The following is a 17,886-nucleotide window of genomic DNA, read 5'->3' as shown; positions in this document are numbered from 1 at the left end:
TGGGTTTGCGTGGGATGGAATGATCTCCAGGCTGGAGGAAAGAAAAAAACCTGCCAGAGACGTGATCGCATTTTCTTCAAGAGTAATTTTATTTATAGAAAATATCGGCTGCAATTACAAGAGCCAATATTTCTCCTGAATTTTTACAATCCAATTGATGCCTCCCACAAATGTGCTTACATGGGCTCTGAATAAAAAGGTGATCCTGTTGACACTGCAGTCACTCCATCACAAACACATTGTACAATGCATGGCAATGTTCCCGCTGTAGTTTGAGACTAAAGCAGCAGTTTCATTCAAAGATATGAGTGCAGTTAATTAATTAAAGCTGCAGTGAGTATATCTGTGGAAACTTTCACTATATCCTGTAAAGTGATATAGTATCCTGGCTCATTGTGTCACTCCTCATGGCATTTGTAAGAATCCACTGAGACCTGAATGAAAGCAACCAATCAGAGCCAAGAAAGACGGTTGATTGTTGAGTCTCATTCCCAGGGCAACAAATACAGATGCTTTGAGACTCTGGGAATGAGACTCAACAATCCAACTACCTGCAGGCCTCCAACCCAATGCGTATTCATATCTTTCTCAGTTCTGATTGGTTGTTTTTGTTCAGGCCGGGTGGATTCTTGCAAATGCCATTAGGAGCACTAGGAGGAGCCAGAGGAACCTGATACTGTCAGGATGTAGTGAACATTTCAGCAAATATGACAAGAAGTTAGGTTTTTTTCACTATTGTTAAAGCTGCAGTAAGAAAGAACATATAGAAAAATATTGTATCACAGTGTTTTGTGATAGTGCTCTGGTGGTTTTCAGTACCCACTGTAAGTAACTGCAGGTAGACTGGGGTTAAGATGAATGAGTTTTGGGAAGTTAGTGGGAAAGTTCTAATTGTATTGCATCTCAGGGATCAATGCTCTTCTGTTTGTGCTACTTTTGTTCAGTCACTGTCTGAGGAACTGTCTTTTTGTACAAAAGAGCAACTTCTGAAGCTCTTTGAACATTTTTGTCAGACTGTGTGAGATCTCCCTCTTTGGTGACATACTTTTAAGACAGGGACAAAATGGCTCAACCCTGAGGCCATCACAGTATCGATTCTCAAAAACACTATCGATTTGTGTGTTGAACATCAAACTGCAAGATATGGTTGTCTATACACAGCCCTAATCAAGAAAAGGTAAGGTTTCCATTAATATATATATTTTGGGGGGCTTTTACTGTCTTTAATTGATGAAGACAGCTGAAGAATGATAGGAAAGGGTGGGACAGAGAGGGGATGACGAACTCGTTAAAAAGTTCTGCATTCAAAGTGTTTTCAGCAAAATGTATTCAAAGTATGAAAATTGAGCAGTAAACTAGTCCCTGAAAGTGTTTTACTATTATATGTGATGTGGTTGGATTAATATTACTGCTGCATTAATAAGTATGTTGCATTGTTTGCAGAGACCAAGATTTTAAGGTTGGTCAGCATTCAGCCCTATGTGAAAGAAAACGTTGTTTTCTGCATTAAATCATTGAGCTGACCACAGATAGAGGTCAGCAAAGTTCACTGTTTTCATTTACAGCTTCAATGTATGGATTTGCTTCTATTTGAGACTTTTTTTTCTGCACTGTTTTCTGTTTGCTTTTCTTTTGGTCAGTGAAAGCAACATATCAAGCTTCTTCTTGGTATCTTACTGAGACTGAGGCTCCGCCTGCGGAGAGCTCAGACCTGAAGACCAAATGCACGCTGGACACTAACAGACCCAAATCACATTAATTAGCATTTTGTCTGGCAGGATATTGCTATTTAAAGGCATCATGGCTTAATGCAATTACATCCTCATGCCTGTTTTTGTCATGGAACAGCCTACAGCCGCCTCGCGTGTGTCAAATTCAAAAACATACAGTACAATGTTCACTTCAGTGTTATTCTGCTTCTGCTTCTCTCGGCCCACTGAGTTGTGTGTGTGTGTGTGTGTGTGTGTGTGTGTGTGTGTGTTTGGATGCACCGTATCTGATTACTTTTGAGTGGAGATGAGATGAAGCAGCTTGCTCCCTTGTAGGAGTAAATGATTACAGAATGTTTGTTGCAGGCAGCATCTTCATCCAACTATAACATTCAGTCTATAATAATATAAAGAAATGAATCAAACCCATATTTTGCCATCCATAATATATAAAGAAATAAAAATATATGAATATTTTAAGCATCTGGAAGTTTTTCATGTAGAAAATGTAGTTTGACGTGTCTTTAGTTTTCTAACTGAGCTGATAAAGTCGACATTGATCTTCACCCAAAACTGAGGCCGAACTTGCCCCAGCAGCGGCGGCAGCAGCAGCTGAGGTGCGACCGCCTTTCGGAGCCCGACATCATTACACATGCACGCTGATTCACTGAATAATGTGCAGCTAATCTTGTGCTGCGTTCTTTTCATGATTGGATTTTCAGAAGCAAGGCCGCAGCTTTTCTCAGCTCGTTTCTTCAGCCTCTGTTATTCCACTCAGTGTTTGTTTTACTGTCTGAAGTTCATTAAAGAGAAGGAGGAGGATGGCGGACGTCCAGTCCCCCCAAAAAAACACAGATCACATCATTGAGGGGCATTTGGCTGCTTTCACACTGTTGATGGAGCCAAATTTAACCATGTTATGACTTATGATTGTGTGCACATATCACCTGAATTATTCAGTGAAATGATACTAACCCTTGCAGAATGCCATCATTTTACCTTACGTTTGCTATAAAAACCATTTTATTTATGTTAAACTGTGTTTTTTAGAGTGGAAACCGGTGCAACATACAAACGTCTCACCATGCCTGGGTCTTAAGCTTGGTGAAACGTTTCATACCATGAAAATACTTTAAATCATCTGAGTTTAACAGTGACTCATCTCAACTTTCCTGAAAAGGGGTGGAAGCTTCCTTCAGGCGAGACCATCAAGAGACTTAAATCACAAAAATGTGGACTTTAAACACCACACCCGTAATGAGTGTAATAAAATATTAACTTTTCAATATGCAGACAATGTGAAACTGTGAGAAATTCCTCAAGATGTCTCCAGAAAGCCAAAACTGGAGCTGAGCGAGGAAGCGACTGAAAGCCCAGCGAGCCGATCTGAAGCTGATCCGAGGGCCATTAGTGAGCGTCATCTTCTCATTTCCACTGATCTCACACAGCGGCAACATTAAGCCTTTTAATCCAGCCAATAATCAGACCTGTCTGCATATTTAATAAGTTGAGAGGTTTCTCCGCAGTGGAAGTGGGCGTCTAATTCTGTGTAAGTAACCTCTCAGCGACCCCTCAGGATGGATTCTGTGGCGAGGCGAGAGCCGTGACGTGAGCGCCATAACAAAGATTTGTATCCTCAGAGGGCAAATCATTTCTGGAGAGCTTACTGACGCTGCGTGGAACTACAGGAACAACTCAACATGGAATTTGTCTTTCTTTGTAGTGATCATAAAATGCTCTTTATACTATTACTAATACAGGTCTTACAAGAGAGGGCTCGACCTTTAACTCATCATTTGTGATGCTGCGTCCGGGATTTTTATGGTCTGTTTTATGGTTTATTATCTGACAACAGCAGCTCCAGAAAAGCTCTTTCAAGCCAAAACATGATGTAATTCGTACTGGTCACCAGGAACAGTTTGATGTGACTTCGCTTAGGGAACTGCTTTGTACCTTTATGGTGCACAACTTAAGTGTATGGTCTATGGTTTTGCTGTTAGCTCACCCTGAAGATATGAGATTAAAATAAACCTTTGAAAGGGCTGCAATATCTTTTTAGCTGGTGGTTCTTGGGAGCTGGATTTTTGTCATGTTGTTTCCCCTATAGGCCGGGTCGTACCATGAACTGGGTGAAAATACAGGATAAAGTGAAAATTGAAAACATGTTTTTGTATAATTCATTAAAACTTGTTCCAGTGAGAATAAGTTGGGTGAGGTATCGCTCAACGTTTCAGGCGGGGGACTATGATTGGGGAAACTTGCAGAAAACTACAATGATTGATCGGATTTGCAGAAAAGTTTCAGGGTGACTGGACGAAATGTCATTTGTGTTACGATTGAACCTTCCTAGAGAGAGACTGAGGATTTATTTCAACCAAAGCTTTTGTTTGTGTTTTTTGGAACAGTGGGAAGACTAAAAAGACGGTTTTGGTGAGGTTTATTTTGTTTTTGTCCACTTTGTACGACGCTACAATGATACGCATGGTAAAATTGCCATTTTTGTCTCTGGAGTCTGGTGGAGAGTGATAGTGATATTACGGCTGTTTGTGGTTAAACTAAAGGTCTATCTCTGTAGGGATCCTTTCCATAATGCTGTCAGACACTGACAATAACAACCTGAGTCTGTCAGTGGAACAAACAACAACTACTGTTAGTGGACTCACTTTTACAGGCGTATTTAACCCCAAGGATAAACGTTACATTAAGGCCCTTTCACCAATATTTTCACATCTAACAAAGTGAATTAAGGATTTATTTCGACCAAACCAGTGTTTGTGATTGTTGGAAAGACTAAAAAATAGGGTTTTGGTGAGTTATATTTAATTTGTCTCATTGTTTTGGACACTTTTCCAGTCAAAGCAGACCACGTACTCAAAACTGTGAACATTTAGAACTGGGACACAGCAACTGAACCAGGAAACACATAAAGTGAACAAACATCAGGCCAGAGCCGTCGTTGGTATTATAGATTAACAAACATATATTGAGTCCTTTCTGTGCTCTTATCATAACCTTCCACTGGTTATGACACTGATATGAGGTTGTTGTTGCTGTGTTTGCTTTCATTCAGCGGATTCGGCCATGTTGTTAGCGTGACTCGATGGTGAGCGGCAGGCAGCACCTGTCCTGTCTGTTTGCTTTGTGTCCGTGTGTGTGTGTGTCTGTGTGTGTGTGTGTTTGCTCAGTGTTAAATTGAGGCTGGTAATGACACTTTAACAATGAGTGCATTAGTGTTACACCAGGCTTTCACATCAGCAGCCTCCAGCTACACCGGCTGCTCCGACAGCCGATGACACCTGAACGCAGCAGCAGCATTTTCTTTCTTTATGAAGAGCCGGAGCCCCGCCTCTTCTCTTAGCTCACAGCTGTTCCTCCTTTCATTCAGTTTTGATTGATTTCTGAGTCATGTTTACTTTATTTGTCCATATTCTAAGCTGGATGAGCTTCTGCTGCTCCACTGGAGCACTGCAAGCATTCAACAACCGCAGCTCCCATGAGGCTTTTACGGTCTTTACAATGTGATTGTATCACCTGATCCACGTGTTTGCTTATAATTAGAAGTGGTGTGAATCCCAAAAGCTGTCTATTTTCCTTCTGACGGGTGCTGCTGATGGTACAGACACAGTGAAGGTAGAGTTTCTTACTTTAAGTGTGAGATGAGAGGATTGATGTGTGTTAAAGGTGGGATCAGTGATTCTAATGGACACAGCCCCACGCTGTAAAAGGGAAGCAAATAAAGTGCATCGTACCACTTAACTCTATCCCTGCAGGAGTTGTGTGTCAGGTAACGTTAAATGAGCTACCTGCAGACATTCAGCTGACTTCCGGTTGTAAAAGTCTGCTAACGTTACCTTCCTTTTTAGCTTTGCTGCTTTTGTAAAAACTATTTAACTAATAACTCTTGCTAGTTTGATTTAGGCTTGGTTTTATATATTGTTTTCCAAAAAAACTCATACCCCACCTTTAAGTACAGAGCTGGAGTAATGATGTGGTTAGCCTAGCTTAGCATAACAACTGGAAGCGGTGGGAAACATTAATTAACAAACTATTTATATATTTGATCCTGTACACACAACCTATGTGCAATGTCTGGCTTTGAGATGGAGTTACATGATGAACATGTTACCACCTCACTGACAGCTGTATGAGGAGCCTAATTTAAGAGCAATTAAATGAATCCTATGTTGGAGTAAAACAACAGGAATATCTTCAACTGAAGAGGCAGTTTGCTTTTATTTGGAGTTTCAAGCTCTATCCTATTTTAACTTTAAATGCATGCACCATTTTAGCAGTGGGAAAGAAATGTAACCCCAGTCCTTTAAAGGCTTAGACTGACTTTAGTCCTGGCTTTAATATTTGAGAGTTGTTGAAGTGACCTGACGCTGGTTTGAAGTGTTTGAACTCCATCACCGGTTCGGTTCGGTTCGGTTCGGCTGTCTCTCTGTTTGGAAATGTTCAACCTGTTGGGTGTCTCTGGCTTTCTTGGTGAGAATCAGTCCATATGCTTTCTTGCTTTCTCTCTTGTCTTGTGAACAGAGCGGAGGCTGTGAGGTAATAGTGCGCAGGAGGGGGTGGAGGAGAGAGAGAGAGAGAGAGAGAGAGAGAGAGAGAGAGAGGGGATATAGGACGGGCATCACACGGAGGTTGGGCTGCAGACTGGTCGGGATCCGTTTCGCCGCCGCGGTCGCTTCAGACGCATCAGGTCAGTGGAACCGGACTGTGTGACAGCGGGGGGGCTCGGTCATTATTTACTGTTGTCTGTGTGCTCTTTGTGGGAAGGGGAGGAGGGTGTGAATTGTATCTGCAGCTCGGATGATTTCAGCGGTGTGGAGATGGAGATGAAGAGTGAGAGGATGCGCGCCGGTTTTAGGCGTGAGCTGCTGGTGTGTGTGTGTGTGTGTGTGTGTGTGTGAGTGAGTGTGTGTGCACATCAACAGGCGGGCTGCAGGCTACAGGTATCACTCAGGTACACCTGTGGCGGGGAAGGCATGCTTTCTGTGCAAAGCAACAACAACAACAACAACAACAACAACAGCAGCAGCAGCAGCTCGGTGCTGTGTGCATCTTTCCGTCCAGGTGAAGGCGGATCTTGTTGCCTCTTTCACCGCCATTGCTCGCTTGTAGGTGCGAATGATGAGACAGGGAGGAGGAGGGAGAGGAGGTGGCAGCTGGAAGTCATTGATGAGGAGGATGAGGCAGATCCCCGCGCTGCTGAATGAGGAGGGCCTGCCCGGCTCCGGTCCTCCGCAGTGCCGTCACCAGCACCGAGCAGCGGCACCGAGCAGCGGCAGCAGCAGCTCGGCTGGTGATGGATGGTAGAGAGGCTGAATTATTTATAGGTGCCAGTGCATTGATTAGCTTTATGTAATGCCCCGGCAGCAGCTGTGTGTTTGTGGGAGAGGGGCTGTCAGGGTGGAGGGCGGTGTTCCTGCATCAAGGAAACAGTGCCTGAAATGAAAGGCGTGTGTCCCTGTGCACAGGCTTGTTAGATAGTGCTTGAGAAGTGTGTGTGTGTGAATGGGTGTGAGATACAAGCATCTTCCAGTGGCCAATCACAGGCAGAGAGACTGAGCCATAGTAACCTATAAACCAGCTGTACTGCACATTTAAAGGAAAATCCTCTCTAATGAGGCTGATTCTGAGCTCACTGGATTTGTACAACGTGGCATCCTGCTCAGACATTACCAGCAGCTTCAGGGAAGTTTCAGCTTTTTAAAATATTAACGGTAGATATCATGTTTTGGTGTCGGCCCCTCTGGATCAAAGAACTCTCAAAGGTTCTTATTGAACTCCTAATAAACATACAAACATGAGTAATCACAGATTACAGTTCACTGTCAGGGCAGTGCCCGCAGGAACATTACAATAACAGTAACGACATGATGGAAGCGATGAGAGCATCCAGTAAAGTGCTCGTCTTTATTGTTCCTCCAGGCTGGTGGAAAAGGAAATCAGTGATGTGAAAGTGTGCCGCCAACACTAAAGCGCACACAGAGAGCTTCCTGTGCTCCCAGTGTTTATAATGCCAAGCACTTGGAGGTTGTTTTTCCAGTCGTTTCTTTGTTCAGATATCTGTATAACAAGCTTTTTAGTCAGGCACTGCGCCAGGTAACAAGTGATTGGTTTTTTCAACACTGAGGAAGAGCATATCAGGATGCTCAGTCCGTGAACGCCAGTGCTGCTGTGTGCCACTGCTGTGCTTCCATTCTTTCATTCAGAGCAGTGATTGTGGTGAGCAGAGCTGCTGTGGAGATGTCTTTGCAAGATGTGTTTTAGTGAAAGCAGCAGGTTGCTGTATTAATCCAAATGTAAGTTTGCACTGTTATGGAGGACTTCCTCAAAAAGAACTACATGTGGGGCCAAAGTGTGCCAACCGTGGCAAACAATGTTTTCCGTGGTCAAGTTGGCAATTAGGAAGATGTAACGTGCGTTTAGCGCTTTCAAAATAAAACTTGCTGAGGTTGCAGTTTGGTTAGGTTAGGCACCAGATCCTTTTGGTTACTTCCATACGTCACTTAAAGTAAGTCACGCTGACTTTTGGTTTCACTCAGGACCCAAATAGTTTGTATCCACCCTGTCCTCTTTCTTCACATTGCACCTTCATACGTCAGGGTACTTCTCACGTGTAGGCGAGGCAAAGTGTGACACTGACACGGTATCCACTAGTGGATGGGCGGGTCTTTGACGCGCTTTAGCGGGAGACTGGGCTGGTCGGGGCTATTGCAGCAATGGAGACGCCACATGGAGACCAAAAGAGCGGGCAGCTGTGGATCAGAGGCAGAGCGGGTCGTTCCTAAATCGGAAGGTTGTGGGTTCGATCCCCAGCCCCTGGTGCCACATGTTGAAGTATCCTTGAGCAAGATATTGAACCCCAAATTGCTCCTGATGCTGTGCATCCATGTGTGAATGTGTCTGAATGTTAGTTTCTGTTCGATGGACTTTGCCATCACTGAGTGAATGTGTGTGAAAGGGTGAATGTGGCACGTAGTGTAAAAGCGCTTTGAGTGGTCGGAAGACTAGAAAGGCGCTATACAAGTACAGGTCCATTTACCAAGAACTGAAATTGGTCATCTAGACGGTAGCCTCATATTTAGTAGTGAGACAAAGGACAAATACCTGCAACTGTGTGTGCAGAAGAATATTTAAAGGACAACATGGCCTGATCACGTCTGATACACCTGTTTAGTGTGATGATGATGTCGACGGTAAAATTCGACAGTGAACTATAAAACCTACGCTGCTGGTATCTACAGCAGGACTCCCAAGAACCCCTCGAATCATTGTGGCCCCTAAATTTTGAGGCACGTCAGCTACAGTGGCAGCATGTGTCGACTCTGTAGCCCCTCCCGCAGCTGTTGAGATCTATTTTTTTGCCCTTTCTCCATTCCCTTCCCTGTTGCTTTGGATTTGTCAGCTTTCAACTCTCCCCACCCTGAGAGTCAGAGATCAGTTCAGATGTATCTGTCTGCGTGTATTCATTGAGGGAAAGTAGCCATGTAGTAATATAAAAGACTGAGGATGCGTTACATCGAGATGCATCGAATTATTGACAGGTGAATGGTCTTCGATTTGTGAGGCCGTTGAAGATTCACACCTCTGCTGCTGACCTTTAGTTTAAAACCCATTTGTCACAGCGTATTGCCTTTATGTGACTGCTGTTTGTCCGAACCTGTCTCATGATAACAGCAAAGAGCACACGTGCCTTTCTAACTAATAACGCTGCAATGTATCAGCAACCAAAGCAGATGACAAGTATTATCTGCTGCTGCTGCGCTGACTTCAGGCTCACTGCGAGTGTGAGGAAAAGAATGAGTTTCTGTTATCAGTGCTGCATCATTTCTCTGCTCTCAATAGAAAATGTGGCAGCGTTCAACAGATGAATAAAGCTCGAGCATCGCGGGTTGAATCTCTGGCTTTGTCCTCCTGAGCAGTGAGAGGTTTGAGTGACAGCTGCACAGAAAGATTCGCCCAGCGTGTTGGCGTTCTCGGCCTGTCTGTCACCCCGCTGTTGCCATAAACAGACTTCTATACATGTGAAGCTATCACTGCACCGATGAACCATTAGCTCCATCACACTCGCTGTACAGTAGGAGCTGCACGCATCAGAGGCAACCCCCTCACTCAGCGCTGAAGCTGACTGAGACTGATGAAATGCTCACTGAAAGCATGGACAGGGTGCCGTTTTGCATCTCTGTTAGTTTACTGGAGCCAGAAATTCCTCATTTGGTCAAAGGGGATGGAGGTGAGGTGGGATAGGAAAGTGGCAACCACCGTGGCTGAGTGTAACAGGCTGAGACACCTGTCAATCAAACAAAATCAACCCCAAAATAGCCCTTAAAGGCACAGTCAGTGTTGACCATATAAGCTCAAGGTATATTGACATATATTGCATTCAGCTTTTCTCGCGGTTGGGATTCTTTCAGTGTTCATCGTTAAGGAGCCGAGCTGCTGCTAACGTTAGCTCAGCTTGTTTCTCTGATAACTTAAGATCCAGACGTCCGATGACTAAAATCCTTCATCTGGTTCAAATCTAGAGTTAAAAAGCACCAAGATCTAAACAGTGGATGGTAACAATGTGGCTTCAGACTGGATCAACAGTCATTGTATGACAGCTTCTGACAGACAACCATAACGCTGACGCAGGCACAAAGGGGATATGACGCCATCGACAGGCGACCGGTGAAACGCAGCGTTACCTGAATAAAATGACAGATACAATACAACAGAGCACGGGATCATGGGAGTCTTCATTGTTAAACAACCAATTTTTCCTGATGAGAATCTATCTTACAGAGTAATCCTATCTGAATGTAAAAAAAAGTAAGTCACCACAATGCACTCATGTTTGTTTGGAGTATTGTTTTGTTGGTGTATGTCACTGAACACCCCTGATGCTCTCAAGTTGAACATCTGAATGCTGATAATAGTGTGTGTGTGTGTGTGTGTGTGTGTGTGTGTGTGTGTGTGAAGAGTATTTCGTCATGCTTTCCCTCTGCAGGAGCCTCACTACAGGAGCGACTGTACGTCAGAGGGAATTCATAAAAGATGCATTATTTATAACCGACTGTGCACTGAAATACCTTCAATTAGGCTGCCTGGAGTTCTTCATGTAGAGTGAACCTCACAGTTTTCATGCTGAGACCTCTCACGACACTCCCAGTCTCTTACAGTTAGGTGACTTACTATAAAGGTTTAGTCTGAAAACCGAAAACGATTGTGCCAGTGTGTGAGGGCAGATTCACCGGTTTATTTTCAGTCTGCAAATGACGATATAAAAAATTCAAAACCTCATCCATTATCCAGAAATTATGACACGCAGGCAGCCAGGATGAGATGAGATGAGATGAGATGAGGAAATGCAAAGCTTCATGGGAGAGTGAGTCCTAGAATTGGAGACAGGGTTCGGAACTGCCAGTGTTTGGTTGATTATCTTTCACTGACGAAGATCACGACGGTGTCACTGTGTCAGATTTCACAGCTGCTGAAATACAGGAAGCTCACAGACACGTAAAGAATCAGATTAAATGATTAAGTGAAGAACTATTAAACACCAGGGGGATTGTGGGGAAAATTGGCATGGCTGATAATGAAATTACTGCTTAGATTTCAAAGTTTAAATGGCCCTCCCGCTTCAAAATATGACAGTAGATTTGCCCCTCTCATAAACTACGTCTTGTTAGACTTTCAAAATAAAGCTGTTGCAGTTTGGTTAGATTTAGGCCCAAAAACAACCTGGTTAAGCTTAGCTAAAGATCGTAACTTACGTAACATACCTGACGTAAGTACATTACATAACTCTACCAATAGTTCACTTTTGGTTTCACACAGGACACACACTGCGGTCTCCTGGATTAAACCTGTGTTTGTTTGAGCCATCCATCCTCCCTCACTCTTTACGCCACGTCACCTGACTTCTGACACTAGAGGGATCGCTAAAGCGTCATATTTTGAAGTGGAGGGCCACCGAAGTGGCAGTATTTGACAGTCTCTTGTAATTAGATTTTGCATTTGAAAGAAGACTTACATTTATGAAAGACTGAAGCACAAAGCACAAAGATGTCCAACAGGGCCAATATTGTGAAATATTAGCACTGAGGTCGACAGAGTTAACATTGTTAGTTACACACGTCCTGGTCGCCGTTTCATCTTACTTCCTCCTAAAGGGGCTTCACCACCACCTAAACCCTCCTCAGTTGGTCCCCAGTGTGACCCTGACACACAGTCGCCCTGACAGATCCAGCAACCGCCACTGAGCCGTCGAATCGGCCCTGACTGCTGCGGCGTTGTCAGAGGGGGCCGATAGCGGCTGGATGGAGTGTTTAATCTCGTTGAAATGTTATGCAGATAAAGCAGTACGAGCATCACGCTGCGCTCTGAGGAGATTCAGCCACCGCCTTATCTTCCCGCTGCAGCCCGACTCAGCCGGAGCGAGCCTGAGCTACCGGTAGGGGAGCGGGTACACGACCTCGGTCAAATGCAGGGACGCAGTCACGTGATCTGTAAATATTATTCACCTTCATGCAGGGTTAAAAATTAATTTGAGAGTTGACCTTGTTGTCCTCTTGTTCTGGGATTTAGGGGCTCTAGTCCTTTTCAGCGGCCTGATAATCGAACTTAACCTCCATTTTGTTTCAAATGAGTCAAGATTCAGGGGTCTGAAAGCAGGTTTACCTTCTTCAGAAGTTGTTTTATTTGCCTCTGAGTTTGAGTTATCTGTAACTTTCTTCCACTGTTAACTTGCTGGAACCTGAGGCTGTGCCTAAAAACAGAAAACCTTAACCCTAACCCTTAAAAACCCCTTTAAAGGACTAGATCGCAACTAACTGAACACCACTGGCATCTGTATTTGACAACCTGGGAAAAAGAGTGGGCTGTGACGTGTGCAGGAAGAACTATGGTGTCTGCGAAACTCCCCCAGTGTTTGGTTTGTCTGTTCTGGGCTACTGTAGAAACTTGGCGGTTCAACATGGCAGACTCCATGGATGGCGACCAGCATCGTCTGTAGATTAAAACGTCTCATTCTAAGGTAACAATTCCTATATTCAGGTGATTATACACTAATGTAAAAACATACGTGTGGATGTTATATTCCATTTCTGCCAGCTGAGCCTCCTAAATGTTTCACACTGGACCTTTTTAAAGATTGAACAAAATGGCCTGAGGTCAAAAACTCAATTGGTCCTCACAGAAGTACAAGAACGCAAACAATAGACACAATCGGACTCGAGTGTGGAGAGAGTTTCAACTCTCAATTACAGCAGAGTGAGTCAACAGCTCATCCTCCGACTACAGACCACCACACACACACACACACACACACACACATACAGAGTATAGGATGAAGCGCCATAGTTATGACAGAAGCTAATTAGAGGCCTAAAGGGAGGAGGAGGAGGAGGATGAAGATGAGTTGTACAGGGAGCGGAGATGAAAGTCAACAACAGGACAGTGATTTTGCCACATTGAACCCAGTTAGTTTAACTGGTTCAGATCAGATGTTTGAGACATCGAGCAGCTCCCCAGTCTACCAACGTTTTACTCAGTTAAAAGTCTTTTGCAATGAATCTAATAGAAAGCAGCGTCCCGCTCTCTCATGGCCCAAAAACAAAATGGATTCAAAAATAAAAAGTGTCAAACTTTACCAGATTATTTTCATTTCAGTTTTGTTATAATTACTATATTTATTTTTTTAAACGTATTTAACATTCATTGAACTTCGTCAGCTAATGTTAGCAAAACCTCTAATTTCGAAACATGATGTATTAGCTAGCATTTTGCTACATCACTTTCAGACGTAGGTAGATAACGATTGATGTCAGCTCGCTAATGCTTGACGTAGGCTACATTACCTAGCTAGTTAGCTGGCATTAGATAGCTAACTTAAGATGTAACTTCTCTATATATTTGCTGTTAATATTTACACCCACTGTTGCTGTAAGTTGACTGAATTAGCCGACTGAACATAGAGCATGCTAATATATGATCCCTTTAGAGTGAGATGTAATAGAGGTAATATTGTTGACATACGTGACCTGATAATGAGGAAAAAAATGACTTTAGAGCAACATTATGCAAATATTTGTATTTTTTTTTTACAGTTTCAGAGTGCAGTTACACTGCTGTCGTAAATATGGACAGCTGTATTTGCTATGATTACGTGACTTATGATCAAAAAGGAATGTCCGTGGAGTCTGGTGGCTTTGAACGGAGCAATATAACCTTTAATGGACATAGATTGACGGTGCATAATTGAGGATTACATTGCGGGTGCCACCTGCTCAGAACTAATACAAAAACCTTCGTCAGTAGTCGTTACGGTCCGTTGTCTGTATCCGACTGTCTCCATCAGTGTGACTGCCTGTCTGCTGCTTCCTTAATACTTATTCTACCTACCTGTTTGTTGAATTACACATCTACCTGTCCATCCGTCTGTCTACGTGTCTGTCTCCTCCTCTCTGCCCCGGCTCACTGTGCAGCTAATGAAGCGTTTCACCGATCAGCTCTGAATTGATGACTCATCCTAAAAACTGCCTGAGTCACTGACGCCTCTCTGGCTCATTATGTGTCTCGCACCTGTGATAGATTTCACTTTTGTTTCCCATTAGATGACTCATAGTCAAATATTTTGACATTTATTGCTTTTTAATGACCACTCAGAGGTTTTAATGGACTTTAGTGAGCTAAAGGACAGAATAACGGGACGTCACTTTGACCTCTTCACTTCCTGCTAAAATAAATGGTACTGCTTACCCGTTTGGTCTTTTAAGTGACAGTTTTAATACAAATAATAACTGAATCCTGTGCAGCTCAACAGATACCACTTCTCGCATCTTTACTGTGTGTTCGGTTGGTCCTGCTGCTGTCGATTGTCTCTATGTAAAGCGTCCAGTGTGTATTACACTTGTCTGGATGTAGTTCAAGAGTTGTCAATCAGTCTGTGAGTTATAACAGTTTCCAACCTGAAAGTAAACTCAAAAAAATGTATGGATGTGCGTGTGCATCCAGAATATTTGTGTTAGCATGGCCTTCATCAAATGAATCTCAATATGTGGCTTTTAAACTTTGTGTTTTTCAGTATAATCGCTTAATGTAATGCTCAAGAAAGTATAGATTAAGAAGTACAGATGGGAAATGTTAATCCTCTTGTATGATTGAATCAGGTTTACATCCGTTCATTCAGTGTTTCTGCTTCTTAAACTCAGCTAAACTAGGGAGCCTGCGTGTTGTTGGCCTCTTCCTCTCTTTAACGCTGTCCTATAGCTGATGCCACTGTTGCCCCGGCAACGACCCTTTGGCACCTGTTGCCGTGGATCACTGTGTTAGCGTTTGCCAATCGGTGACGTTCTGGCTGACTTGGGAGAGAAAGCAGCTTGTGCAGCAGCGGGGAGGGAGCTACAGAGACAGAGACTGCTCTGTGGTACATGTTGTGAAGTTAAGCTTCATTTCTATTGTTGTGGGGGTACAGGGGTACAGGATATTATGTATATTTCTTTATTGTCATCAAATCATGCAAATATATATATATATATATATATATATATACACAAATTGGGTTCAAATTGATGGGATGAAAAATAAATTGTAATACTCTTGTTGTTTGGCACAGCTCATACCACCTCAGGAAACAAAGGATTCTATAATTCAAAGAAAATATAAGAGAAAAAATATATTTTGTAGCCTTATGTCTGAGAAATAGAGAAATCTTTTTCAGTCATAATTTGTCTTAAATCTCATTTTGTTACAAAATCTAATCATATTGTGAATTGTTACATCCCTAAAACTGATCCTACTAACACGTAATTTATACAAATGAATTATATGTGTGAATCAAAGGTTGATATATCTTCTTCTTCTGCGCCATAGAGCGCTATTGTTTTAACATCGATGAGCCCAATTCGGTGCAATATATTATGATACGATACAACATACTTTATTAATTCTGAGAGATTCCAGTAAATAAAATTAATTCTTGTAAAAGAGAAGCAATAATTAGCTTTTTGTACAAAATTGCAAGAGAATATTTTTCATTGCTTTTTTAAATGAAGACATAGACTGCAGTGTAGTTTTGTATGTACATTAAACTGGCTTCAAAAGGAGTAACAGCTGCAATTAAATGATGCTTGTGGTGGACCAGAGGCAGCTGGGTTGTCCTATAGTCTGTCCCCAGAATATGACACCATGATCCTGTATGCAAATGTTCTTAGCTTTCTAGCTTTGATTCGGGAACACATCACAGTTTTTGGTTTCCAGGTCTCCTCGGACAAAGCTCCGTCTCTGCGCTTTAACCTCGGCTTCACTGAGCCCCTCATGTCACCCCTCAGAAGGCACACAGATTTATTGTTCAATCAGCCATGTAATGAATCCCACCATCCAGAATCCCCAGCTAATTAACTGCACAGCGGGTTCCACCGCTAAGTTAAATAACTTGTGGCCGGCCCACACAGTAGCCGCCTTGAAGCAGAGCCAATTCACTTAATTCTAACTAAATACTGTCACCATATTCAGAAGGAACCAAAGAGACTTCCTGCTGAAACGCTATGCTGAGTTTTCCATTTAGAGTTTTTTTAATGCTCCGCACTTTGTGGCTTTCTTTGTAGTCGTCGTGGACTCTGGTCCGACGCTGCTTTGGCAAGCTGCCGCCGTAGCGAGGCCTCTGATGTCCTGTTTAACACCCGGCTGTCGCTGCGTTTATCACGGAGCTCCTCGCGCTGTCAGTCAGTGAGAGGATATGGGGCAAATGTTGGCCCTGCTACACTATTCAGCACAATGTTGGCAGCGTGACAGCAATGTCTCATTTCACCGTACGAGCCCTAAAACAGAAGCAGGTCATGAATTAGAAGCTATATATGGACTAGACAATGGAATAGTTAGAGATGGAGAACAATGCTTTCCACTGCTGCTGCCATGTGCTGGAGGGTCTTTAAAGACTGTCTTAAAACAATACTCACATGCCCATGTGCACATTCAACAGAGTTCAGCTGATTATATGACGCTTCTGCAGTTGGAGGAAAAAAACTCATGGATGTATTGGTCAAAGCTCGTTTACCAGCTGGGCAAAGCGGGCAACTGCCCCAGGGCCCCAGACCTCCTAGGGCCCACCAAAAACCAACTCACACTGATTGAACACACAGAAAATGCTCATCAATGCTTTCAGTATATAGACGCCATGTTTGTTCATTCATTAACTGTGATAGCAGATAGCAGATGGTTTGTCTTTATTCAATTTCCTTAATGTTGTCGTCACTATCAGCTTCTCTGCCAGCATCAGAAACACAAGCAGTCCAGTCTGAGCAGTCACAGATAACCACCGTAACCCTAGTCTGACTCGCAGGAAGTAGGCTGTGGGTGATGTGAGACTAGCCCTGAAATGTAGCTTCCTTCCTAGAGTAGTCATCGTAGCAAAGGTTACTTGCAAAGGCTTCATAGACCGTTGAGACCCCTAGACCCTTGCATGAAAACATCACAAGGAGCTGTGTTTGTGAGGAAGTGTTGTCTAAGGTACCGGTGAGGCAATGAAACATAATCCAGGTTTTTCATTGTGAGTTTCAGATTCATGCCTTTAATGGTGTATCAGATGCCCAAATGTTATCACAGCGGCAGCTATTTTATGAGACTACATGCATGCTTTCTTTTCTTTTCTGTGGATTTGGGCTTTGACACATTAATCAAAGTGTTTATGAAGGTGTATTTGTATCAAATACATAAACGTGCAAGAATTGTGCATACCACAAAACTACTTCAGAATCAGATCGACCACATCTTCCCAAAACTTCTTACAGTTTAAAATAAGCTTCACAACTTGCTAATATACTCCCTTTAAAGTTACTGCATGTGGGCCCTCTCTGAGATCACTCAGTATTTTTAACCGCTCTGCAGATCTTCCTGTCGGTGTGGGGCAGTGAGCGACCCACTGTGAGCTCCAGAGCTCTGTGTTTAATGCTAATCATCCATTGTTCCTGCTGTCACATCCACTTTGTCGAGGAGGAAGAGCTATATTGAGCGTAACTTGATTATATACTCCCCCCACCCACAGCAACCCCCTGCCCCTCCACCCCGATGCTCAAACACACAAAGACACACTTTTTATTGTTCCGACACAATGTTGATGACTTTACGGTTGGATTTTTCCATATTCAGATAATTCAGATAAAAGGGTTACAAGAATTGAAGTGGCTTC

At 43.1% G+C, this 17,886-nt stretch overlaps 1 protein-coding gene across 1 annotated transcript in view; it reads left to right on the top strand.

Moving 5' to 3' along the window:
* The first annotated feature begins 6,303 nt into the window (after positions 1-6,303).
* LOC127374649 (complexin-2) overlaps positions 6,304-17,886 on the top strand; it is a 50,796-nt gene continuing 39,213 nt past the window's right edge. Inside the window, exon 1 of the mRNA XM_051420217.1 lies at positions 6,304-6,411. The gene's annotated coding sequence lies outside the window, so the exon portion shown is untranslated. The remainder of the gene's footprint in view (positions 6,412-17,886) is intronic.

The sequence above is a fragment of the Dicentrarchus labrax genome, unplaced genomic scaffold (assembly GCF_905237075.1).
Source record: "Dicentrarchus labrax unplaced genomic scaffold, dlabrax2021, whole genome shotgun sequence".
Lineage (NCBI taxonomy): Eukaryota > Metazoa > Chordata > Actinopteri > Moronidae > Dicentrarchus > Dicentrarchus labrax.
This window is presented reverse-complemented; position numbering and strand designations above follow the sequence as displayed.